The 27571-nt window shown below is 38.4% G+C and overlaps 1 pseudogene; it reads right to left on the bottom strand.

Moving 5' to 3' along the window:
• Positions 1–59: 59 nt before the first annotated feature.
• On the bottom strand, positions 60–27338 carry LOC128049977 (olfactory receptor 5D13-like; annotated as a pseudogene).
• Between the last annotated feature and the right edge of the window lie 233 nt (positions 27339–27571).

The following is a 27571-nucleotide window of genomic DNA, read 5'->3' as shown; positions in this document are numbered from 1 at the left end:
GATATATTGAAACCATCAACTCTACTTGAAGAAGGAATTCATAGAGCCTAGACCCCATCCTAGGCCTGTTCTTGCTGATCAATCTCGGCCACCTCGCCAATGAACTCTGGACTCTGCTTAGTACCTATGGAAACTACAACAGAAGGATAAGACCCTCTCTGGACAGGGGAATCTTGAAGATCACATCCAGGTTACTCATTGCCTAAGAGAAAACATACTCTAATCACCCTTGCCTCCGGGCAGGTCATAAATTCTTTCTGTATCTGTTGGAGTGTAACCTCAGGCTTATTAATTATTAACTGTTTGAACACCTAACACTTGATAACATTTGAATAATGGGGTTATTGTGATTGTATTTACCCTTCCTTTGTTTTATGTAAGTCCCAAGGAAATTGAGTTGGTGGGTTCAGATATGTGCACATGGGGTATAAAAGATTTTCACTAATGCTGGCCAGAGTCCTTGGCCAAGAGGAGACTCTGCCCTGGGCTCGCTGGTGTTAATAAACTGCACTCCACTATCTGCATTGTCCTTCTGAGTGAGTTTGTTTCCCAGAAAGCGTGGCTATAACATAGTAACTGTCAAAATCAATACCTATGTGTTTTACAGTCTTGGAAACTCTTATACATGCCATAGAATTAACAGGTAGACATTTAAAATATCTGTAATGTGGAATATCAACATCAATTTTAAACGATTCAAAAGTCTAAATTTTCAAAGGAGACATTTTCAGTTTGTTCCTACTTTAAGGATAATTATCAACCACACAATGTTTTCCAGTTAAACTTAACTAATGATAATCGAAAATTTTTATGTGGGATAGCAACTAAGGCTTCCCACAGCTGCTACTGAACCTGCACACCATAGTGAGAGATACTTGTGTGCCTCAATGAAAAGATCCTGAATGAATGCTGCAGCAAAGTTTACACTGACAAAAATAAGATCTGATGTGGCCAAATAAAAAGATAGAAATAAAAATCAACTCTCATACTTAAAACAAACAAACAACAACAACAACAAAACAGAATCTAACTAACTTCTCAGTGTTGGAGAATAATATAATTACATAAGGAACAAATAAGAGAACAAAGGTAGCTAAGGGGAAGCCATTCCTGAAGGAACAACCACTATGAATGTTCAGAGACATATGTTCTGATTATTCCTCATCTGGGGCTTCATGTCATGCTTGAGAGCTGAGAGAAATGCAGGAAAACAGTGAAAGCACTCTTTTGAATTCTCATCTGAGTAGAAAAAAAAATGCATGGTGATGAGTTATTAGACACCAAATTGTTTTCTGAATATTTACATGTGTAAAGAGAATGGGGTAGTTAATGCAAACATGTGTTCCATATACATTTTTTTTTATTTACTGGAAATTTTTCCAGTAGTCATGTATAGGTGTGAGAGTTGACCCGTAAAGAAGGCTGAGCACCAAAGAATTGATGCTTCTGAACTGTGATACTGGAGAAGACTCTTGAGAGTCCTTTGGATTGCAAGGCGATCCAACCAGTCCATCCTAAAGGAAATCAGTACTGAATATTCATTAGAAGGACTGATATTGAAGCTGAGATTCCAATACTTTGGCCACCTCATGTGAAGAGCTGACTCCTTGGAAAAAAAACCCTGATGCTGGGAAAGACTGAAGGCAGGAGGAGAAGGGGACAACAGAGAATGAGATGGTTGGATGTCATCACCGACTCTATGGACATGAGTTTAAGTAAGCTCCAGGAGCTGGTGATGGACAGGGAGGCCTGGCGTGCTGCAGTCCATGAAGACGCAGAGTTAGACTCTACTGAGTGATTTAATTAACTAACTAATCTGATCTTACTATTAATTGATGGGAAAAGGGAAAGGGAAAGCTCAGATGAGGAGAATTATTGTCAATTCTCTGTTCTGACCACAGAGATATTAAGGAAAACTCCCAAGTAGAAATTTGTCAAAATGGATGAAATAAAGAGTATTCGGCAATCTCTGAATACACACAGCAGTGGTGACAGGGAAAGAGGCAGTAATGTTAAGGAATGACTATAAACAAACAAACACAAAAACTGACCAGTGTCACCCTTGAGCTAACTGCTTACTCTTTTTAAACCTCATCTTATTCATCTTATACCTATGATATCATGCCAGAATTCAGATTTCTAATGAGGAATGCATGAGGTGATTTGAAATAAACCAGTGACAATGTGATATTTAAAACAGATTTTCCTTTTACAGTCTTTCCTCTTTGTGTGATTGGTTTAGAAACACAGAATTGTCATGTACATTTATGCAAAGTCGAATGGAAAAATAAAGACAAAAATGAAAAAATTCACAACATGCACGTGATAACTATGATGAGGTAAACTTTAATTTTAGCTCTATGTTAGTGAAAACATTTAAGCTAGTTTAATAAGATTGTTTCTCATAAGGAATATTTAATTCTATTCACTAACCTAATCTTTTGCACTATAAAAATATTGTCATCAATTTACTTTACTCTTAGGTAGTACTGAATAAAAATTCTAGTGCCCTTTCTGTTACATTATTAGCATAAGGGTAAGAATTGGGAAATAGATGGAGAAACAGTGGAAACAGTGTCAGACTTTATTTTGGGGGGCTCCAAAATCGCTGCAGATGATGACTGCAGCCATGAAATTAAAAGACACTCCTTGGAAGGAAAGTTATAACCGACCTAGATAGCATATTCAAAGGTAGAGACATTACTTTGCCAACAAAGGTTCGTCTAGTCAAGGCTATGGTTTTTCCAGTTTTCATGTATGGATGTGAGAGTTGGAGTATAAAGAAAGCTGAGCACTGAAGTATTGATGCTTTTGAACTGTGGTTTAGGAGAAGACTCTTGAGAATCCCTTGGACTGCAAGGAGATCCAACCAGTCCATACTAAAGGAGATTAGCCCTGGGATTTCTTTGGAAGGAATAATGCTAAAGCGGAAACTCCAGTACTTTGGCCACCTCATGCAAAGATTTGACTCATTGGAAAAGACTCTGATGCTGGGAGGGATTGGGGGCAGGAAGAAAAGGGGATGTCAGAGGATAAGATGGCTGGCTGGCATCACCGACTCGATGGACGTGAGTTTGAGTGAACTCCGGGATTTGGTGATAGATAGGGAGGCCTGGCATGCTGCGCTTCATGGGGTTGCAAAGAGTCAGACACGACTGAGCGACTGAAGTAAACTGAACTGAAGAAGTTCTTAAACTTAAAACTTCCACTGCATACTCAAATTTTTCTTTAATGTATCAAAATGTAGCATGGTATAAACTTACCTTAGTTGATTCAGGTCAGACTAGTCTACTGTGAGATGCCAGATTTTGAAATTTTCATGACTGTAGATATTGAAGCATAATCTAGTATATGTCTTAATGGTAATATGAAGGAATGCATATAAACATAAAAATAGTGCACAATGATATTCACTGCCAATTATTAGAAAATGTTTTAACTATGTATTATTTTAGTAAGAACCTTGTTTACATGTAATGCACCATTAAAATTAAGGCATGATAAATCATTTTATAGTAAACAAATTATCATATACTGCAAAAGAAGTTATAGGCTTTAGAATGAAATTATATAGAATAAATAGAAAGAAGATATAATTAGCCTAGCACATGTTTGATGGGGCTCAGATCATAAAGAATCCACCTGCAATGTGGGAGACCCGGGTTTGATCCCTAGGTCAGAACGATACCTTGGAAAAGAGATGAAAACCCATTTCAGTATTCTCGCCTGGAGAATTCAATGGACAGAGGAGTCTGGCAGGCTATAGTCCTTGAGTTCACAAAGAGTCAGACAAGACTGAATGACTAACACTTGGACACTTTCCAAAATCCAGGTGCTATGAGTAATAAACTGCCAAAAGTTCTGAGTGGCTATCAGGTTTGTTTTAGTTTGATCAAGAATTTTACTGTAGATGCCTACTTTGTCAATCCATCCCTAGGATCAAAAACTGCAATAAACTGTGATAAATTACATTTCATAAATAAATTATAAACTAATAATTCAGACACATCCAAATTAATTCTCTGCAAATATTTTGGAAATTTCAATATATCTCAAAAACTCTACAGGCTTGTAAGGAAATGAACTGTTAGAACTACTGTGTACATCTTTATGCCCCCAGGAAAGCAGGCTAGGAAGTTCAAATGCCAACTGAACATCTCAATACTAATTCACTAAAAATAAACAAAAAGTATGTTTAAATCTCTTCAAAAGCTAACACAGGTATTTAGGCCCTATTCATTGCATGCTTATGCCTGAAGAAATTTTGGTTCAAAAGAACACAATATAAATGAAACTAACAACCATAAATTAACAGGTCCTTGAGAGCTCTAACTGATTATATCACCAAAGGCATCTTCTAAACAGACCCAAGTCAAATGTTGCTGAGTCACTGTCCTTGGCAATGTCCTTGCTTCCTATGGGAGGAGGACTTTCCATACTTTATCTTGATTCAGGCATTTTTTCCCAGGGGTCCTAAAAAGGCTACAGGCAAAACAGTTCAGGAAAACCTGACTGCTCTGCTCTTCCAGCTTTCTGAAGATTAGGAAGAAAACCGATATAGCATGTAATAGTACTAGGCTGGCTTTCAGGAAAATCTGAGCTGAGGTAGGGCAGAGAACCAATTACAGGAATTTTACATTCTAACTATGGACCATTATCAAGATCCTAGCTGTGCAGAGTAGATAAACAAATACAATTGATGACCTTCAGTATCATAACTGGTACAAATTTACTTGTTTCAAGGGACCAATTTTGCCAGAATAGATCGTTTGGGAATGGAAGATGAGAAAATAAAAGAGAAAAGAATAAACAGTCTCTTTCTAAAAAAAAAGGAAAAATTAGAGGAAGGAAGTACTCGATATATAGCAAAACATGTATCCTGTTTCCTCTTCAGTTTTTTTTTCCCCCTTGAAACTGAATATTTATAGGTTGTTTATTCAGTCTCATCCTCACACACTAAAGTTTGATTAGTCTCCCTCTGAAACAAACGCATAAGTATATACTTTTTCAGGCATTTAAAACTTAAGAAAATTGCAGTTTATAGTATCAGACTTGATACAATACTGCTAAGACCAAACTATTTAGCAAATTAATAATAGTAAAATAATTTATTGAGAGATTATTGGGTAGTTCATGTTCACTATTTTATTTAATATGAATAAGTGAGTAAAAGTCACTCAGCTGTGTCTGACTCTTTGCAACCCCATGGGCTCTATAGTCCATAGAATTCTCCAGGCCAGAATGCTGGAGTGGGTGCCTTTCCCTTCTCCAGGGGATCTTCCTGACCCAGGTATCGAACCCAGGTCTCACGCATTGCAGGAGGATTCTTTACCAATTGATCCACAAGGGAAGCCCCTTAATATGAATAAGAATGGATATTTTGACCTAAGTACTGTTAACTCTGCACTTCCCAGATGATGGCTCAGTGGCTTTTTTTGTTTGTTTGTTTTGTTTTTCCACAATGCCAATTCCATTCTTTTATTCCTTCACACCACAAACATTTAACTCCCTTTTTGCAACCTGAATTTACAGAAGCAAATTGCAAAGGAAAAACAGGCATTTTTTTAATCCTCCAAAATGCATGTATGAAATATATCACAAACCCTAGTATTAATACACAAACAGGCTTAGCTGAAGCTTTATGGAAATTTCTTAAAATTAGCATGAGAGTTTAAATATTTATGCCTCTAAAGGTTTGCACAATCTCTCACATGCTAGTAAAGTAATATTTAAAATTCTCCAAGCCAGGCTTCAGCAATACATGAACCATGCAGTTCCAGATGTTCAAGCTGGTTTTAGAAAAGGCAGAGGAACCAGAGATCAAACTGCCAACATCTGCTGGATCATCATGAAAGCAAGAGAGTTCCAGAAAAAAAAAAAATCTATTTCTGCTTTCCTGACTATGCCAAAGCCTTTGACTCTGTGGATCACAATAAAGTGTGGAAAATTCTGAAGGAGATGTGAATACCAGACCACCTGACCTGCCTCTTGAGAAATCTGTATGCAGGCCAAGAAGCAACAGTTAGAACTGGACATGGAACAACAGACTGGTTCCAAATAGGAAAAGCAGTACGTCAAGGCTGTATATTGTCACCCTGCTTATTTAATTTCTATGCAGAATACATCATGACAAACTCTGGGGTGGAGGAAGCACAAGCTGGAATCAAGATTGCTGGGAGAAATATCAATAACTTCAGATATGCAGATGACACCACCCTTATGGCAGAAAGTGAAGAAGAACTAAAGAGCCTTTTGATGAAAGTGAAAGAGGAGACTGGAAAAGTTGGCTTAAAGCTCAACATTCAGAAAACTAAGATCATGGCATCTGATCCCAGCACTTCATGGCAAATAAATGGGGAAACAGTGGAAGCAGTGGCTGACTTTGTTTTTCTGGGCTCCAAATCACTGCAGGTGGTGATTGCAGCCATAAAATTAAAAGACGCTTACTCCTTGGAAGGAAAGTTATGACCAACCTAAACAGCTTATTAAAGAGCAGAGATATTACTTTGCCAACAAAGGTCCATCTAGTCAAGGCTATGGTTTTTCCAGTCCTGGTCCTTGCCCATGACCGCTGGCCTCAGAGACAGTCTCAGGGCAGATGGTGCTGCCTGCGTGCAATAATCCCCAGTGCTTGACTCAAATGACCCTGGCGCACACACTCGCCCCCCTGGGCACCCCGTGGCTCAGGATGGCCCCTCCTGCCCACCCCCTCCATGCAGTCAGACCTTCCCGTTGCTTCACCTCGAGCCTCAGCCCCACGTCAGACAAGCCCTGGGGCCCCCAGGCCCTGACCTGCGGGATATGGCCTCCTCGAATTGTCTTTCCAGGGGCTCATCTGGAAAAAGAAGGAAGGTGCCAGTTACTGGCATCCGTGGCAGCCACAGCCTCCACAAGTGATGACTCGGCTCTCAGAATGCAGGCCACCCTGGGGTCTCCCTCCCCCCTACTCCCCTCTGCACAGACCCCAGCCACACGAGGATGAAAGGCCCGCCTCGGGCCTGGGGCTCGGCCCCTCCCATCAAGCCACGTCAACAGCCCCCTCCTTGACACTGCCAGATCTTCTTGGAGTGCCTCCTGCTTGCTTCCCCCTGCCCAAAAACAAAACAAACAAACAAACAAACAAACAAACAAACTATGGATGTAAGAGTTGGACTAAAAGAAAGGTGAGCACTGAAAAATTGATGCTTTTGAACTGTGATGTTGGAGAAGACTCTTGAGAGTCCCTTGGACTGCAAGGAAATCCAATGAGTCCATCCTAAAGGAGATTAGTCTTGGGTGTTCATTGGAAGGACTGATGCTGAAGCTGAAACTCCAATACGTTGGCTGTCTGATGTGAAGAGCTGACTCACTTGAAAAGATGCTGATGCTCTGATGCGAACAGCAGATGCATTTGAAAAGACGTTGATGCTGGGAAAGATTGAGGGCAGGAGGAGAAGGGGACGACAGAGGATGAGATGGTTGGATTGCATCACCGACTCAATGGAACTGGGTTTGGGTGGACTCCCGAGTTGGTGACGGACAGGGAGGCCTGGCGTGCTGCAGTTCATGGGGTCGCAAAGAGTCAGACATGACTGAGTGACTGAACTGACTGAACTGTCTATACATAGTTATTTCAGAAGCAGTTAAGACATTTAATTAATTGTTGGATTTAAAAAAAAAAAACTTCAACAAAAAAGCTCTAACAATTGTGTGAAATTTAAGTTACTTACACCTAAACATTTAGGGTCATGATTCACAAAACTTAGAGCATATCATGATTTATTTATGAGTTTTGGAGAGAAGGTAAGTAGTATAAAGAAGATTTCCCAGGTAAAATCTAGAAAGAATGACTTTTAGAAGAATATCTGTAATATGCATACCTGAAATTAGAGAAAAAGTAACAAAACAAAAACTGCAATACAGGAGATGCAGGAGTCAGGATTTCGAACCCTGGGAAGGGAAGATGCCCTGGAGGAAGAAATGAAAATCCACTCCAGTATTCTTGCCTGGGGAAATCCCATGGATGGAGTGAAGGAGGAAACAGACAGAACAGCTCCATATTGAAAGCAGGACTCCATCTTGGGCCAGACTGTGGACTTTGGGCTGGATGCCCAGTATCTATGGAAAAGACATACCAACTGTAAAACAAGACCCCACCTCACAACCCGGCCCAATTGAAGAGCCCCAGGGCTCATACCTAGACTCTCCAATGCCTAAAAGAATACCCTAATTATCTGTGTTACTGAATAAAATCATACATTCTATTATGCTTATTGGAATATGACCACAGGCCTATTGATAATTGCCCACTGTTAACTACCTAGGCTTAAGGCATATGAATCACAGATTAACTTTGTTTGTATCTTTCTTTTCATTTGTTCAGACTAGTTTCACGGAATTTGGGGGAGGTGGGTTTGGGCATGTACACTTAGGGTATATAAGGTTTTCACAAAACCTGGTTGGGGTCCTTGGCTAAGAGAAAACTCGGCCCTGGGCCTGCTGGTGTAATAAACTGCACTCCACTATCTGCACTGTCCTTCTGAGTGAGTCTGTTTCCCAGACTCCGTGGAGAAGGAGCCTAAAAGGCTACAGTACATGGGGTCAAGAAGAGTCAGACACGACTGAGCACTCATACAGCACATGTTATTACCTTTATTATGCATATGAGACATCATAGTTTTTAGAAGTTAAATAACAAACTCAACAACCAGGATGCAACAGAATAAAGACCATGGGTATTTGTAAAGTTAATGCTTGCTTCTAGATTTGAAAAATCTAGTAACTCTGAGTAAATAAAATATCCTATCATTAAAAAGAAGTATGTTTTATAGTCAAAAATCTATAAGTATTATGAATTGAGTTTCAGGAAGAGAAAAGCCAATTAAATCAAAACTATATGGAAATGAGGATATATTAAGTTACAAAATTAATGACATAATTGACAGTTCTAAGTAGAGAATACAAAATGCAAAGGTTTATTCTTGATAGAATTAATCACGCAGAAAACTTTACTGAAATGAATTAAGAGAAAGTAGAGAAAAATGAGAAAAACAAACACAAATTTTCAATGGAGAAATAGAACTCATATGTTTTTGAAAGTAGTATAGAATTGTACAAAAGTGTTGAAACAATTTGGCAATATCTGCACAAGCTCCATATGCTATGTTCCAACAATTCTGCTTCTAGATATTTATGGTAATATATAATTGAGTGGCTAATTTCAAGGTGTCATCATTTAGATGCAGGTATATAATGTCATGAAATCATACCTGAGATTTGGGACACAATATGTTGCATGAGCATGTGGCTCACACTTAGAGCACCCAGGCCTTGTTATAATATGTTTCAAAGAGTAGATAAGCAAATAAACACAAAACAAGCTCAAAGAAAATTAAGTATCTTTAGACCTACAAGACCTTTTAGAACTAACAGCCCCAAAAGATGTCCTTTTCATTATAGGGGACTGGAATGCAAAAGTAGGAAGTCAAGAAACACCTGGAGTAACAGGTAAATTTGGCCTTGGATAATAGAATGAAGCAGGGAAAAAGCTAATAGATTTTTGCCAAGAGAACACAGTGTTCATAACAAACACTATCTTCCAACAACACAAGAGACAAATCTACACATGAACATCACCAGATGGTCAACACCAAAATCAGATTGATTATATTCTTTGCAGCCAAAATGGAGAAGCTCTATACAGTCAACAAAAACAAGACCAGGAGCTGACTGTGGCTCAGATCATGAACTCCTTATTGCCAAATTCAGACTTAAATTGAAGAAAGTGGGGAAAACCATTAGACCATTCAGGTATGACCTAAATCAAATCCCTTATGATTATACAGTGGAAGTGATAAATAGGTTTAAGGGACTAGATCTGATAGACAGAGTGCATGATGAACTATGGATGGAGGTTTGTGACCCTGTATAGAAGACACGGATCAAGACCATCCTCATGGAAGATAAACAAAAAAGGCAAAATGGCTGTCTGAGGAAGGATTACAAATAGCTGTAAAAAGAAGAGAAGTGAAAATCAAAGGAGAAAAGGAAAGATACAAGCGTCTGAATGCAGAGTTCCAAAGAACAGCAAGGAGAAATAAGAAAGCTTTCCTCAGCAATCAGTGTAAAGAAATAGAGGAAAACAACAGAGTGGAAAAGACTAGAGATCTCTTCAGGAAAATTAGAGATACCAAGAGAATATTTCATGCAAAGATGGGCTTGATAAAGGACAGAAATTGTATGAACCTAAAAGAAGCAGAATTATTAAGAAGAGTTGGCAAGAATACACAGAAGAACTGTACAAAAAAGAGCATCACTACCCCGATAATCACGATGGTGTGATCACTCACCTAGAGCCAGACATCCTGGAATGTGAAGTCAGAAAGCATTACTACGAACAAAGCTAGGGAAGGTGACAGAATTCCAGTGGAGCTATTTCAAATCCTGAAAGATGATGCTGTGAAAGGGCTGCACTCAATATGCCAGCAAATTTGGAAAACTCACCAGTGGCCACACAACTGGAAAAGGTCAGTTTTCATTCCAATCCCAAAGAAAGGCAATGCCAAAGAATGCTCAAACTACCGCACAATTGCACTCATCTCACACGCTAATAAATACTCAAAATTCTCCAAGCCAGGCTTCAGCAATACATGAACCGTAAACTTCCAGATGTTCAAGCTGGTTTTAGAAAAGGCAGAGGAACAAGAGATCAAACTGCCAACATCTGCTGGATCATCACAAAAGCAAGAGATTTCCAGAAAAAAGAAAAAAAAAAAAAAACAACATCTATTTCTTCTTTATTGACTATGCCAAAGCCTTTGACTGTGTGGATCACAATAAAGTGTGGAAAATTCTGAAGGAGATGTGAATACCAGAACACCTGACCTACCTTTTGAGAAACCTGTATGCAGGTCAGGAAGCAACAGTTAGAACTGGACATGGAACAACAGACTGGTTCCAAAAAGAGAAGCAGTATGTCAAGGCTGTATATTGTCACCCTGCTTATTTAACTTATATGCAGAGTACACCATGACAAACTCTGGGCTGGAAGAAACACAAGCTGAAATCAAGATTGCCGGGAGATATATCAATAACTTCAGATATGCAGATGACACCACCCTTATGGCAGAAAGTGAAGAAGAACCAAAGAGCCTCTTGATGAAAGTGAAAGAGGAGAGTGAAAAAGTTGGCTTAAAGCTCAACATTCAGAAAACGAAGATCATGGCATCTTGGTCCCATCACTTCATGGGAAATAGATGGGAACAGTGGAAATAGTGTCAGACTTTACTTTTCTGGGCTTCAAAATCACTGCAGATGATGATTGCAGCCATAAAATTAAAAGACGCTTACTCCTTGGAAGGAAAGTTGTAACAAACCTAAATAGCATATTCAAAAGCAGAGACATTACTCTGACAACTAAGTCCCGTTTCGTCAAGGCTATGGTTTTTCCAGCGGTCGTGTATGGATGTGAGAGTTGGACTGTGAAGAAGTCTGAGCACCAAAGAATTGATGCTTTTGAACTGTGGTGTTGGAGAAGACTCTTGAGAGTCCTTTGGACTACAAGGAGATCCAACCAGTCCATTCTAAAGGATATCAGTCCCTGTGTTCATTGGAAGGACTGATGCTGAAGCTGAAACTCTAATACTTTGGCCACCTCATGTGAAGAGTTGACTCATTGAAAAAGACCCTATTGTTGGGAGGGATTGAAAGCAGGAAGAGAAGGGGATGACAGAAGATGAGAGGGCTAGATGGCATCACTGAGTCGATGGACGTGAGTTTGAGTGAACTCTGGGAGTTGGTGTTGTACAGGGAGGCCTGGCATGCTGCGATTCATGGGGTAGTAAAGAGTTGCACACGACTGAGTGACTGAACTGAACTGACACTTAAAATGAGATTTATAGCCATTTCATGTTCAGGGCTCTAAGTTTCTAGGGCTAGTCTTCTTACAACATGTACTTGTGTGGATGAAGCACATGAGATAAGAATCCCAGCAAACTGGGCACATCAGGATTTAGGAAAGCAAATGTCCCATAAACCACCTTTCAGTGGGCTGACAGTTTCTCAGATGAAAACTCTCAACCACACCTAGAATATTTATTACATATCAGTCATTAAGCTAGGAACATCATATGGACTATATCCAAAGTTATGTGGGTAAACTATTATTTAATATAACTTAAAAGTGATGCTTGTATATATATATATAGGGGTAACAGAAGATGAGATGGTTATATAGCCTCACCAATTCAATGAATATGATATTGAGCAAACTCCTGGATATAGTGAAGGACAGGGGAGTCAGACAGGCTGTAGTAGATGGAGTTGCAAAGAGTTGGACCTGACTTAGAAACTGAACAGAAGAAATTCATTTTTATGGATTTATATATACATATTGAAGTAGGAAATGGTAACCCACTCCAGTATTCTTGCCTGGAGAATCCCATGGCCAGAGGAGCCTGGAGGGCTACAGTCCATAGGGTCACAAAGAGTTGGACATGAGTGAAGTGACTTAGAATGCACACATATGTATATAGATAGAGATAGAGATACAGATAAATATAGATATAGCTATATAGATTGTTGTTGTTCAGTCGCTAGGTTGTGCCTGACTCTTTTTGACCTCATGGAGTTTAGTCCACCAGGCTCCTCTGTCCATGAAATTCCCCAAGCAATACTGGACTGGGTTGCCATTTCCTTTTTCAGGGGATCTTCTAGATCCAGGGATTCAACCTGTGCCTGCTGCTGCTTGGCAGACCAGTTGTTTAACACTGAGCTACCTGGAAAGCCCCATATTAATGGAGGGATTTTCTTAAATTACACATTGACAACTGTGAATATTTCTTAAATCTTCTGTTTTTCACTAACATGCTGAGCAAAACATAAATAGCTAATCTTACTTTAATATATTTTGTATGTAGTCTTGTGCAATATCGTCAGATTTTTTGCCAATTTGTGAACTTCAAGAAAAGGAAAAAAAATGATAATAAAATTTTATTTATTTGCATAGCATTTCTGTGATGGGATGATAATTTCCCATCCAACTCCAATACCCTAAAGACCCCCACACCATATATACACAGACACAATCATTACACGCACACACAGATACACACAGCATGCATATACATTCTATACATCTATACTTTAAAGAAATCCAAATGCTTTTGGAAAAAAATTACATTAAACCAGATCAAATGGTACTATGAATGTTTTGTCAAATCTAATTTACAATGAAATGGGAAGAATATTTTCTCCTCATATTCCAATGTATCCAGAAGAAAAAGAAAGTTATTATCTTCATATGAAATAAAGAGACTGTGAGATATTTCCCCAGCAAAGATAAGTTTATTCACTATTAACAGAGAATTACAATGTGGGGTCTGAGACCCTGGCAAGAAAAATGCATGAGCCTGTGTAAGTCCTCGAAAAACGAGTGTGAAGGAGAAATTATTTATACAGAGAAAAAGGCAGGTTATAACAAACAAAGAGGTCATGGCTTTTCATTGGCTGAGCCTCTGTCAGGAAAGGAAAGTCTTTTCTTTTGTATTTTGGGCTGTGTTGTCACAAGGTGTAAAATGTCCCTGCTACTGATCTACCAATACAATTTAATTGAGGTTTCCCTTTATTAATTTTTTTTTCACTGTTCTAAGAGCTGGAACATTAGAAGAAGGGATCTTGATCGTTAAGACAATATTTAACATAGTCTCTATGTGTCTTTCCTGGGTTTTTTCTTGGTTGAGAGGCAGGAGTAACTTCATCAAGAAAACTGTGTGAAAGATATGTCATCATTTGACTGAGAAAAGAAAAGTGCTTGTGCAGAGTGAAATGTCTAGTCAAGTAGGAATCAAAGTTAGAAGCTGAGATTGTGTTATGTGATTCAGTGAATACAAGGGTAAGGGACAATCAAAGAGCCATACCTTCTCAATGCATTAAATAAATAAGTAAAATATATATTATTGGGGGTTGAAAGTCTGCTGGATTTCAATCACTCCATGATTGAAACATGAGGAAATATGTTAAAATTTTAGCCTTTCTGACAGTAATATTAATGCATGATTTTTAATGACATAAATGCAAGTTCTAGATATGTGAGAAAAAATGCATGAAGTTAAACAAAGAGAAAAAACAGAATTTTGTATTTAATTCAGAAATTTTTGCTAATCTTAATTTATCCTGGAAAAAGAGATAAAAGATAATTAAGATATGGCACACAATATTCTGTCTAAGTCATATTAGAAAAACCCAGTTCATAAGAAGAAACATAAGATGCCAGGTTATTTGAAATAGAGCCAGACATCCTGGAATGTGAAGTCAAGTGGGCCTTAGAAAGAATCACTATGAACAAAGCTAGTGGAGAGGATGGAATTCCAGTTGAGCTATTTCAAATCCTAAAACATGATTCTGTCAAAGTGCTGCACTTAAAATGTCAGCAAATTTGGAAAACTCAGCAGTGGCCACAGGACTGGAAAAGGTCAGTTTTCATTCCAATTTCAAAAAAAGGCAATGCCAAATAACATTCAAACTATTGCACAATTGCACTCATCTTACTCACTAGTAAAGTAATGCTCAAAATTCTCCAAGCCAGGCTTCAGCAGTACATGAACCGTGAACTTCCAGATGTTCAAGCTGGTTTTAAAAAAGCCAGAGGAATCAGAGATCTAATTACTAAAATCCACTGGATCATCGAAAAAGCAAGAGTTCCAGAAAAAAATCTATCTCTGCTTTATGGAATATGTCAAATCCTTTGACTGTGTGGATCACAATAAACTGTGGAAAATTTTGAAAGAGTTGAGAATACCAGACTACCTGATCTGACTCTTGTGAAATGTGTATGTAGGTCAGGAAGCAACAGTTAGAACTGGGCAAGAAACAACAAACTGGTTCCAAATAGGGAAAGGCTGTATATTGTCACCTTGCTTATTTAACTTATATGCAGAGCACATCATGAAAAACATTGGGCTGGAACAAGCACAAGCTGGAATCAAGATTGTTGGGAGAAATATCTATAACCTCAGATATGCAGAAGATACCACCATCATGGCAGAAAGTGAAGAAGAACTAAAGAGCCTCTTGACGAAAGTGAAAGAGGAGTGAAAAAGTTAGCTTAAAGCTCAACCTTCATAAAACTAAATTATGGCATCTGGTCCCATCACTTCATGGCAAATAGATGGGAAAACAGTGGAAACAGTGACATACTTTATTTTGGGGGGCTCCAAAATCACTGCAGATGGTTACTGTAGCCATGAAATTAAAAGACGCTTACTCCTTGGAAGAAAAGTTATGACCAACCTAGATAGCATATTCAAAAGCAGAGACATAACTTGGCCAACTAAGGTCCATCTAGTCAAGGCTATGGTTTTTCCAGTGGTTTTGTATGGATGTGAGATTTGGACTGTGAAGAAAGCTGAGCGCTGAAGAATTGATGCTTTTGAACTGTGGTGTTGGAGAAGACTCTTGAGAGTCCCTTGGACTGCAAGGAGATCCAACCAGTCCATTCTGAAGGAGATCAGCCCTGGGATTTCTTTTGAGGAAATGATGCTGAAGCTGAAACTCCAGTACTTTGGCCACCTCATGCGAAGAGACTCTGATGCTGGGAGGGATTGGGGGCAGGAGGAGAAGGGGACAACAGAGGATGAGATGGCTGGATGGCATCACTGACTCGATGGACGTGAGTCTGAGTGAACTCCTTGAGTTGGTGATGGACAGGGAGGCCTGGCGTGCTGCGATTCATGGGGCGCAAAGAGTCAGGCACGACTGAGCAACTAAACTGAGCTGAACTGAACATAAAAAGAAAAGGGAAAAGAAGACCTCAGTTAACATTATAAGAAAATAATGTTTTTACTGTGTCACAAACAACTTTAAAAACTTACCTGCAACAGAGAAGCAGGTCTCCACCATTCTGTTTCTCTGTGGCCTGAGTATAACAGGGAGACCAAGGCTCTTACATCTGAATCTGTAGCTCTAGGGACTCAAACCCTGGAGGACCACTAGCAACATTTTCCTCAGAAGCATCACATCAGATCATTAAGGCAAATGACAGGTCTCGTACCATTTTTAATGACTAGAAATTTTTTGGAATTACACAAAAAATTGTGGCTTGAAATTGGCTGCTGGGATTTGTTTCCATGTAATTAAAATGCCCCTGGAATGAATGATACGAAATTGAAGCTAATGGAAAAAAGCCATATATTTGTGTGTGTGTGCATGTGTATATACACACATAAAATGATGTCTAAAATTGGAAGTTTATATACATAATTTTCTTTGCAATTTGGTTTAAAATTTTCCAACTTTTTTCACACATGATATACACAGTGTTGCAAATATTTTCATAGAAAGCATTTTATCAGAGATATATTTCATGTTTGAATTATAATGAACAGGACACAAGTCAATTCACTGTCAGCTACATCAGCAGTATGTGAACCATGCACTTCCAGATGTTCAAGCTGGATTTAGAAAAGGCAGAGGAACAAGAGATCAAATTGCCAACATGTGCTGGATCATCAAAAAAGCAAGAAAGTTCCAGAAAAACATCTATTTCTGCTGTACTGACTATGCCAAAGCCTTTGACTGTGTGGATCACAATGAACTGCAGAAAATTCTGAAGGAGATGGGAAGACCAGACCACCTGACCTGCCTCTTGAGAAACCTGTATGCAGGTCAGGAAGTGCAGTTAGAACTGGACATGGAACAACAGACTGGTTCCAAATAGGAAAAGGAGTATGTCAAGGCTGTATATTGTCACCCTGCTTATTTAACTTATATGCAGAGTACATCATGAGAAACACTGGGCTGGGAGAAGCACAAGCTGAAATCAAGATTGCCAGGAGAAATATCACTAACCTCAGATATGCAGATGACACCACCCTTAGAGCAGAAAGTGAAGAACTAAAGAGCCTATTGACGAAAATGAAAGAGGAGAGTGAAAAATTTGGCTTAAAGCTCTACATTCAGAAAACTAAGATCATGGCATCTGGTCCCATCACTTCATAGCAAATAGATGGGAAACAGTGGGAAAAGTGGCTGTCTTTATTTTTCTGGGCTCCAAAATCACCACAGATGGTGATTACAGCCATGAAATGAAAAGACACTTACTCCTTGGAAGGAAAGTTATGACCAACCTAGAGAGCATATTAAAAACTAGAAACATCAATTTGTAAACAAAGGTCCTTCTAGTCAAGGCTATAGTTTTTCCAGTGATCACGTACGGGTGTGAGAGTTGGACTATAAAGAAAGCTGAGCACCGAAGAATTGATGCTTTTGAACTGTGGTGTTGGAGAAGACTCCTGAGAGTCCCTTGGACTGCAAGGAGATCCAACCAGTCCTTCCTAAAGGAGATCAGTTCTGGGTGTTCATTGGTAGAACTCATTTTGAAGCTGAAACTCCAATACTCTGGCCACCTGATGCAGAGAGCAGACTCATTTGAAAAGACTCTGATGCTGGGAAAGATTGAGGGCAGGAGGAGAAGGGGACAGTAGAGGATGAGATGTTTGGATGGTATCACCGACTCAATGGACATGGGTTTGGGTGGACTCTGGGAGTTGCTGATGGACAGGGAGGCCTGGCATGATGCAGCTAATGAGGTTGCAAGGAGTTGGACACGACTGAGCAACCGAACTGAACTGACCCTGTGTGTAATGGGACCCCCTATGATGTACAGGGAAGGCTGACGTGCTGCAGTCCATGGGATCACAGAGTCGGACATTCCTGAGTGAATGAACTGAACTGATGATGGAGTCATTAATATTTGATTTCCATCCAACTGAAATCAGACAAGGACACTATCCTGGCCTCTCTTTGTGGCTGAACTCACTGTTGACCTCTTTCCTCATCTGTTTGTATAAAATAAACACATTGCATCTTCCATATATCTCACACAACAATTTGCCAGTTCTGTGAAACTGCACCCATTTATTTGTAAATCAGTTTGTGAAAAGTTGTCTAGGTGACTTTTGAATGATATTCAAATAGGCCTTTATCTTATATTTCAATAAAATTTTGTCAGTTTTGATTGACAAATGAGAGAAGAATTTAGGTTTGTCTCTGTCAATTTTTCTGAAACAGCATAATTTATTCTCCTCTAGTGTAACTGTATCCAAAATAACTATATTGCTCTCCTCTAGTATAGTATAACTATAACCTATAACATTACTCTTATAGGATTAAAAAAAGCTCCAGAGGCATCCATACCATGACTCCTTCTTCTCATGATTTTCCTAGAGAGAGATCAGTCTAAGTAATACAGAGATGCTTTGAAAATACTAATGTCCTGGATTTATGATTTTCTTGTGATATTCTTGCCACATATCTTTGGCTAAGAGATTAATCAACATATTAAGTTTTGGTCATATTTTTTAGCCTCTGATCATGCATCTTAAAAGGTTAAATATTTAGAAAGATCACTCTATTAGTTTCCTATTGTTACTTTTAAAAATTTGCCACAAACTTGGTGGCCTATTGTTATAATTCATAATTATTATCTTGGTAGCAAGAAGTCCAAAATGAGTCTTATGGGGCTTGAGACAGGGAATGGGCACAGCTCTTTCCTTCTGGAGATTCCAGGAACCATTCATCCTTCTCTTTTTCCTGCTTCTGGTGGCTGCTGGCATTCCTTGACTTACAGCAGGCTCACTCCAGTCTCTGGTGCATTGTCACATTTTCATCTCCTCTGTAACAAATCTCCCCCATCTTCTTCTTGTAAAGACCCTTATATTTAGTACTCAGATGATCTTCCTATCTCAAAGTACTTATCACAGCTGTAAAGTCCCCTTATAATAGAAGGTCACTCACAGATTCCAGAGTTTAAAGCCTGAGTAACTTTGGGAGCTACTATTCAGTCTCTCACAGTAATTCTCTAATTTTGTCCTGAGAAGACTTTGTAAGTATGTATGTATTTGTGTGTAGGCACATGAATGTATTTGTGTATATATATGCTTACACTGTCATGCATGTATTTATCTATTTTCTTCTTCCACCAAGATACACAAAGTATTGAAGAGTGATACTCGTTATGAGGAAATAACCACCCAACAGAAAATTTTGTCTTCTGTTTGTATCATCTTCTCCATTTAATAAAGAGATGAAATCTGTCCACTTTTATTGAGGCATACTATTTTCTAGCTTTATTAACTTATAACACTATATAATTTTAATGTGTACAATGGGATGATTTGATATACACATGTATTGGGAAACATTACAATAAAGTTAGTTAGTCACATAGTTACTAATGTGTGTGTGGTGAGAGCATTAAAATCAACTCTTTAGAAACTTTCAAGTATGCACTAGAGTATTTTTTAACTACAGTCACCATGCTGTACATTGGGTCTTCAGAACTTATTGTCTTCTTTTTTTTCTGAAAAGCTTATTTATTTATTTTTAATTTATTTATTTTAATTGGAAGCTAGTTACTTTACAATATTGTGGTGGTTTTTGCCATACATTGACATGAATCAGCCATGGATGCACACACGTTCCCCATCCTGAACCTCCCTCCCACCTCCCTTCATCCTTCAGGGTCATCCCAGTGCACCAGCCCTGAGTACCCTGTCTCATGCATTGAACCTGGACTGGCTAACTTATTGTCTTATAACTGGAAGTTGCACCCTTAAACCAGTATCTCCCTGCTTCCCTCACTCCCTAACCCTTGCAAACCACCATTAAACTCTGTTTCTATGAGATCATATTTTCTGATTCCATATATAAGTGAGATGACATGGCATTTGTCTTTCTTTGTCTTAGTTTATTTAGCATATTGCCCTCAAGATTCATCCATGTTGCTGAAAATGGCAGGATTTCCTTCTTTTCTATACCTGAATAATATTATATATTATTATACATACTCATAAAATTCTTAATCCTTTCATTTGTCAATGGACACTTATGATACTTGTATGGCTTCCATGTCTTGACTATTGCAAATAATGCTGCAATGAATGTAGGGGTGCAGATATCTCTTCAAGATAAATTGATTTCATTTCTTTTGGACATGTACTCAAAAGTGAGATTACCAAATCATACGGTAGTTGTATGTTCATTATTATGCACCATTTTCTATACAGTCACAAACAGTGCACCAAATTCTGTTTTCTCTTCACTATTAGCAAATTTTCTCTCCTCTCCTTCTTTTTTTTTTTTTTTTTTTGGTCTTTCTGTTTAATGTTTGGATAATAATCATTCTGAAAAAGGTGTTGCTGCTGCTGAGTCGCTTCAGTCGTGTCCAACTCTATGCAACTCCATAGACGGCAGCCCACCAGGCTCCTCCGTCCCTGGGATTCTTCAGGCAAGAACACTGGAGTGGGTTGCCAATTCCTTCTCCAAAAGGTGTTAGTGATATTTCATTTGGGGTTTAATTTGTATTTCCCTAATTATCAGTGATGTTGAACATGTCTTCATGTATTTTTGGCTATGTGTATATTTTCTTTGGAAATAAGCTGCTTCTCTTCTGGAAAAAAATTTCATTATGATTATGTTGTAAATCAAGGTGACTCTGCCTTTTGGCTAAAATTTTAGTTTTTTCCATGAGTTAAATATTTCAGAGTACTAAACGAGCAGTTTCATTTTTTAATTTTCTAGAGCCTGCTTTTTTTCTATACCAATATATCATTTGATAAGAACCATTTACCATTCACAGCTCTTCTAAATCTTCTACATGTGAAATGTTTAAATGGTTTTAGATTTACAACAGAGATTTTTGTCACACTGGTTATAAACAAGAAAACTAAATATGAAGACACGTTGTTTTATCTACTCCAAACTCCCTGAACATCAAAAAGTAAATGCTTCCTAGAAAAAGATATTTTGGTACTTTTAACGATCTCCCTTGGGGAAGAAATAAAGAACACTGAGACTTTCCATTGTGACTTTTCTTTCCCATTGAAGCACTGAGAGCTCGATCTAAAAAAAAAAAGAAAAAAAATTGCTTATTTATTTTTTTTTAGAACACTACATCACAGATCAAAGATCCTTTCATAACTTCCTGGCAGTTCAGTTCTATTCAGTTCAGTGCCTTAGTTGTGTCCGACTCTTTCAATCCCATGATCCATGGCACACCAGGCCTCCCTGTCTATCATCAGCTCCTGAAGTTTACCCAAAGTTATGTCTATTGAGTAGGTGATGCCATCCAACCATCTCATCCTCTGTTGTCCCCTTCTCCTCCTGCCCTCAATCCCTCCCAGCATCAGGGTCTTTTCCAATGAGTCAGCTCTTTGCTTGAGGTGACCAAAGTAATGGAGTTTCAACCGCAACATCAGTCCTTCCAATGCACACCCAGGACCTATCTCCTTTAGGATAGCAGTTCATTCCCTTCTTATTCCTTGGTGAGTAACTTAATCTATAATTTGAATATTTTCACTCCCATGATATTGTTTATCTTGTAGTACCTATGTGAATATTTATAATCAAGATATATAGTATTCACTGTACTTTGATTATAGATGAGATTGAATTATATTTATGCTAACTGGTATACTTTTCTAATGCAATAGTTTTAACTTGTACAGTATTTAATTGTGTGACTATATCATTTTTTTAAAATTTCCGTTAAGGCTATTTTCATTTTTTGTTATTGCAATCTATATGCAGCTGAATGTTTTTGCATATCTTTTTGTGCATGTACATTTGAGTTTCTCCAGAGCAGTGATTTGCCATGATTTTTCATGTGATGACATACACAGAAAAAAAAATACCTGTTGGATACACAAGGAAAAACTGAAGATGATTTATTCCACATATTTTCTCAGTTTTATAACTTCTTTACTGTATTTTCCTAAGTATTTTGTCATAGATATTGTAATATTGATATTTACTAGATACTTATTGTAGATATTGATCTTCAGCTTTTTAAATATATTTATGTTTTTTCTCTCATTCTGAGGCTTCTTTTTAATGTTTCCATGTGCTTCAATATAACATATTTTAATTCTAACATGGTACATTTATTTTTATTTTTAATATTTACCTACACTGAATTCATAATTTGTTCATTACCTTAAGAGAGACCAACTTTTATAAGAACATTAGCATAACAAGTAAGTATAATTGCTTTAAGAGAGATTTTTACAGACTTTCTACAGGTTTTTTTTACATATTTCAGACACATTTTCTTGTGAATCATACAATCTTTCTGGAACCCGAATAATTTTGAGGTGCTATACTTCAGGAATAGGAATATGAGTGTCACTATTTCAAGCTTTCCAATAAGCACAATTGTCACTTGGTAGGTGTCCCAAATTAGTTTAGCCAGAAATATGTGGAATGATCCCGTATCATTCTGGTTTTTAATTCAAGTTATAAACAAATTTCTCCAATTGTTGTGGACCAGAATCAACCTAATCAAAGATATGATTTATCAATTATATCTAGCACCCTACAAGTTTGAGTTTCTGGATCCAAGTAATTCAAATGAACTAATATATCTAAAGAATTAACTACATTACTGAATAAACTCTTCAGATTTTCTGAAATCTGTATTACCTTATAAAGGGCAAGATCCCTAAATTGAACATGACCAGTTTTAATAAACTACATTCAAGGTCTAATTATGAGCCACTTTTGATAATGAAAGTGTCATTTCTGTGGTTCTGAAAACTGCAAAAGTCAAATGTTTATAGAAAATGCAACTACAACTAAATACTTAAAATTAGATAAAGAAATATATTTCAGGGTACAGTACTCAGCAATAGAAGCATTTACATAAGTATGGTTATGTTTTTATCTTTGAGTGTATTATTTATATTATTTTACCTTTTTAAATTTTATGTGACGACTATATTCATTAAAGAGACATCACCTAGGTGAAGTGTTAATCACTTAGTAGTATCCATCTCTTTGTGACCTCATGGACTATAGCCAGGCTACTCTGTCCAGGCGATTCTCCAGACAAGCATACTGGAGTGGGTTGCCATTTCCTTATCCAGGGGAACTTCTCAATCTGGGGATCGAACATGGGTCTTCTGCACTGCAGGAGGATTCTTTACCATCTGAGCCACCAGGGAAGCTCCCTTACCTAGGTGAGCACAGTACTAATTATTATGAATTATTATTATTATAAATCATTATTCTTATTACTAATTATTATTTAGTCAGAAATTTTCATTTCTTTTCATCTTTTAGTCATCTGACAAGTATTCACTGAAGGCCAAACATGTTTCTGGGTAATTTTTTAGGCATTAAAGTTATAATATACAATAATGATACCAGAAATTTCTGCTCCCTTGGAGTGTATATAGGGAGAAGGAAATAAGAGACAAATAAATTGTTGCATGTATTAAACATATCATCAATTTCTAGGAAAAAATATAAATCAAGTTAAGGGAATAAGGAGTGATTATCTCATTATGTTAGGCTTTCAAAAAAGAACTTTCTTGGAAGGTGATAGTTGAATATGCACATACATGATTTAATTGAAATATATTTATTAATGCTGGATTGAGCACTAAAATATTTTGGAGTCTATTAACTTCTTTACAAGGTGTTTCATGTTTTTGTATTTCAAGTATTATGTCAGTGAGTATATCAGTATGTATACTGTATGTCAGTGAGTTCAGTGTGAGGATTAGTGTGGTATAAAAGAGACTCTACTTGAACAATTATTTATGAGAATTTGGAACTGAGCATATTATAGAGGGGCTTCCCAGGTGGTGCTAGTGATAAGGTACCTGCAGGAGACATAAGCGACTGGGGTTCAATCCCTGCATCCAGAAGATCCCCTGGAGGAGGGCATGGCGACCCACTCCAATATTCTTGCATGGAGAATCCCATGGGCAGAGGAGCCTGGAGGCTACAGTCCAGGGTCTCAAAGAGTCAGACACGAGTGGAGTGACTTAGCACACAGCATGCACATAATATATAGAGAAAGGATGATGATGTGTGGAAGGCACAGGTAGACAGGACTCTGTGATGTCCACAGGTAGAAAGTGTCTTTAAAATAGTGACAGAAGGGAAAGCTAGGAAATGATGACTATGAACTTTCTTAGTTCATTGAATTGGCTAAAGTAAAACAATATCTAGAAGGGCAGCAGATTATTCATATTAAATATGTTAACCATGATGGACTCACAGTAGGGAGTACAACTGAAAGGATGAGTGTAAGAAATAGTCTACGCTCAGCTGTAGCATCAGCCAAAAGGATGGGACACAGCTTCTGGGGAACAATAGTTGTATAAAGTGCAGGTTTACAAACATCCAGGAAGCACTTATGTACCAACAATACTAAAAATGAGGGTTTTTTTTTTTTTTTGTTTTGTTTTTTTTTAGAATTGTGTGTGGTTTAGGAGGAGAGAGAGAGAAGCAGAATTCACACACCCTCCTTCCCTGTGTGTCTCTGTATATCTTTTTCTGTATCTTACAAGGGCACTCATTAGATTTTGGGTTCATTTTAAGCTCATCTTAACTGTTACCTTAATTACATCTGCAAAGATCTTATTTTCAAATAAGGTGACATTCTGAGGTCTGGGTGACATGGATATTTGGGGGACATTATTCATCCACAGGACTTCCATGGTGGCTCAGAAGGTAAAGAATCTCCCTGAAATGCTGAAAACCCAGATTCAAACCCTGGGTCAGGAAGATCCCCTGGAGAAGGCAATGGCTACCCACTCCATTGTTCTTTCCTTGAGAATTCCATGGAGAGAGGATGCTGGCAGGCTATAGTCTGTGGGGTGGCAAATAGTCGGACATGACTGAACAACTCAAAGTTTCACTTTTCATACACCCACAACACACATCATTTTACACATGTTATACAGCTATTTTATTTGACATTGAACTGAACAGAAACTAAAAGGTCAAATAGGCAACTTATAACTCTAAATTTATGATCTAGAGAGTTGACTACATAATTTGAGTCATCATCTCTACAAGAATATTTAATCAACATTATGTAATAGATCAAATTTCTTTTGGACGTACAGATATTCAACCAAATTGTATTAAGTGATTAATTAATTTCCTGACACTCTCTTTCACGACTTTGTTCCTGAGGCTATAGATCAGAGGGTTCAGAATGGGACTCAGTTCAGTTCAGTTCAGTTGGTCAGTCATGTCCGACTCTGAATCCCATGAATTGTAGCACGCCAGACTTCCCTGTCCATCACCAACTCCCGGAGTTCACTCAGGCTCTCGTCCATCGAGTCAGTGATGCCATCCAGCCATCTCATCCTCTGTTGTTCCCTTCTCCTCCTGCCCCAAGCCCCTCCCAGCATCAGAGTCTTTTCCAATGAGTCAACACTTCACATGAGATGGCCAAAGTACTGGAGTTTCAGCTTTAGCATCATTCCTTCCAAAGAAATCCCGGGACTGATCTCCTTCAGAATGGACTGGTTGGATCTCCTTGCAGTCCAAGGGACTCTCAACAGTCTTCTCCAACACCACAGTTCAAAAGCATCAATTCTTCAGCGCTCAGCCTTCTTCACAGTCCAAATCTCACATCCATACATGACCACTAGGAAAACCATAGCCTTGACAAGACAGACCTTAGTTGGCAAAGTAATGTCTCTGCTTTTGAATATGCTATCTAGTTTGGTCATAACTTTCCTTCCAAGGAGTAAGTGTCTTTTAATTTCATGGCTGCAATCACCATCTGCAGTGATTCTGGAGCCCCCCAAAATAAAGTCTGACACCATTTCCACTATTTCCCGATCTATTTCCCATGAAATGATGGGACCAGATACCATGACCTTTGTTTTCTGAATGTTGAGCTTTAAGCCAACTTTTTCACTCTCCTCGTTCACTTTCATCAAGAGGCTTTTTAGTTCCTCTTCACTTTCTGCCATAAGGGTGGTGTCATCTGCATATCTGAGGTTATTGATATTTCTACTGGCAATCTTGATTCCAGCTTGTGTTTCTTCCAGTCCAGCGTTTCTCATGATGTATTCTGCATATAAGTTAAATAAGCAGGGTGACAATATACAGCCTTGACGTACTCCATTTCCTATTTGGAACTAGTCTGCTGTTCCATGTCCAGTTCTAACTGTTGCTTCTTGGCCTGCATACAGATTTCTCAAGGGGCAGGTCAGGTGGTCTGGTATTCCCATCTATCTCAGAATTTTCCACAGTTTATTGTGATCCACACAGTCAAAGGCTTTGGCATAGTCTATAAAGCAGAAATAGATGTTTTTTCTGGAAATCTCTTGCTTTTTCCATGATCCAGCAGATGTTGGCAATTTGATCTCTGGTTCCTCTGCCTTTTCTAAAACCAGCTTGAACATCAGGGAGTTCACGGTTCACGTACTGCTGAAGCTTGGTTTGGAGAATTTTGAGCATTACTTTACTAGCATGTGAGATGAGTGCAATTATGTGGTAGTTTGAGCACTCTTTGGCTTTTCCTTTCTTTGGGATTGGAATGAAAACTGACCTTTCCAGTCCTGTGGCCACTGCTGTGTTTCCCAAATTTGCTGGCATATTGAGTGCAGCATTTTCACAGCATTATCTTTCAGGATTTGAAACAGCTAAACTGGAATTCCATCACCTCTGCTAGCTTTGTTCCTAGTGATGCTTTCTAAGGACTCACCACTGTATAAAATATATAACCTACTTTGACCATGAGCCATGAGTTTTTGGAGCTGGCTACATGACAAAGAAACAGAACAGGCCCATGGAACATGGCGATGGCGGTCAGATGGGAGGCACAAGTAGAGAAGGCTTTTCGGCAAATCCCAGCAGAGGACTTTTTTATGATAGTGACAAAATAGAAATATAAGCAGTGAGGATAATTGCCAGGCTGCTCACCTCATTGAATATGGCAATGGGAAAATAGCTCTTGGCTGATGAAGGGATCAGAGCAGGAGATTGAGACAATGACAGAGAGCTCATAGATGAAATTATTTATGATGTTAGACCCACAGAAGGATAATGTCTGGAGAGGACAGGTGAATGTCAAGGAGGAGACTACACCCGACGTACAGGGACCAGCCACTGACAGAGCTGATGCACAGAGCTCTGGGGACATGACCACTGTATAGAGTAGTGGCTTACAAATGGCCACAAATTGGTCATAGGCCATCACTGCCAACATGAATTCCTCTGCCACTGCAAACATACAAGCTGAGAAGAATTGCATGATGCATCCTGTGAAAAGATGGTTCTATCTTCCACACCAAGTTATCCAAGAGTTTGGGTGTAACTGTGGTGGAAGAGCAGAAATCAACAAAGGACAACTGACTGCAAAAAATGTACATGGGGGTGTAGAGTTTGGGACTGATCTTGATGATGGTGATCATGCCCATGTTCCCCACCACGGTGACTGCACAGATGGTGAGGAAAATAAGAAACAAGGGAACCTGGAGGTCAGGATATTCTGAGAAGTCCAAGAGGGTGAACATGGTTCTAGCACTCTGATTTCCTTCAGCAAACCACATATTTATTGTTGGAGAAAATCTGAAATAGTGACAATAAAATGATAACAGTGATAATGATGACAGTCCATGGGTATCACATTTGTTGTGTGGCAGATATTGTGCTAAAATATTGGTAAGTTTGTTTTGACCACTAAATAAGACTTATGAATTTCAAAACAACCAGTCTCATATTTTACAAAAGGAAATGGTAGTATATATGAGTTAAGAAACTTGTTTGAATTAACACAGCCGGC

This window comes from Budorcas taxicolor, chromosome 6 (assembly GCF_023091745.1).
Source record: "Budorcas taxicolor isolate Tak-1 chromosome 6, Takin1.1, whole genome shotgun sequence".
In the NCBI taxonomy this organism is placed as follows: Eukaryota; Metazoa; Chordata; class Mammalia; order Artiodactyla; family Bovidae; genus Budorcas; species Budorcas taxicolor.
Note: the sequence above shows the minus strand (reverse complement) of the source record. Positions and strands in the feature narration are given on the sequence as shown.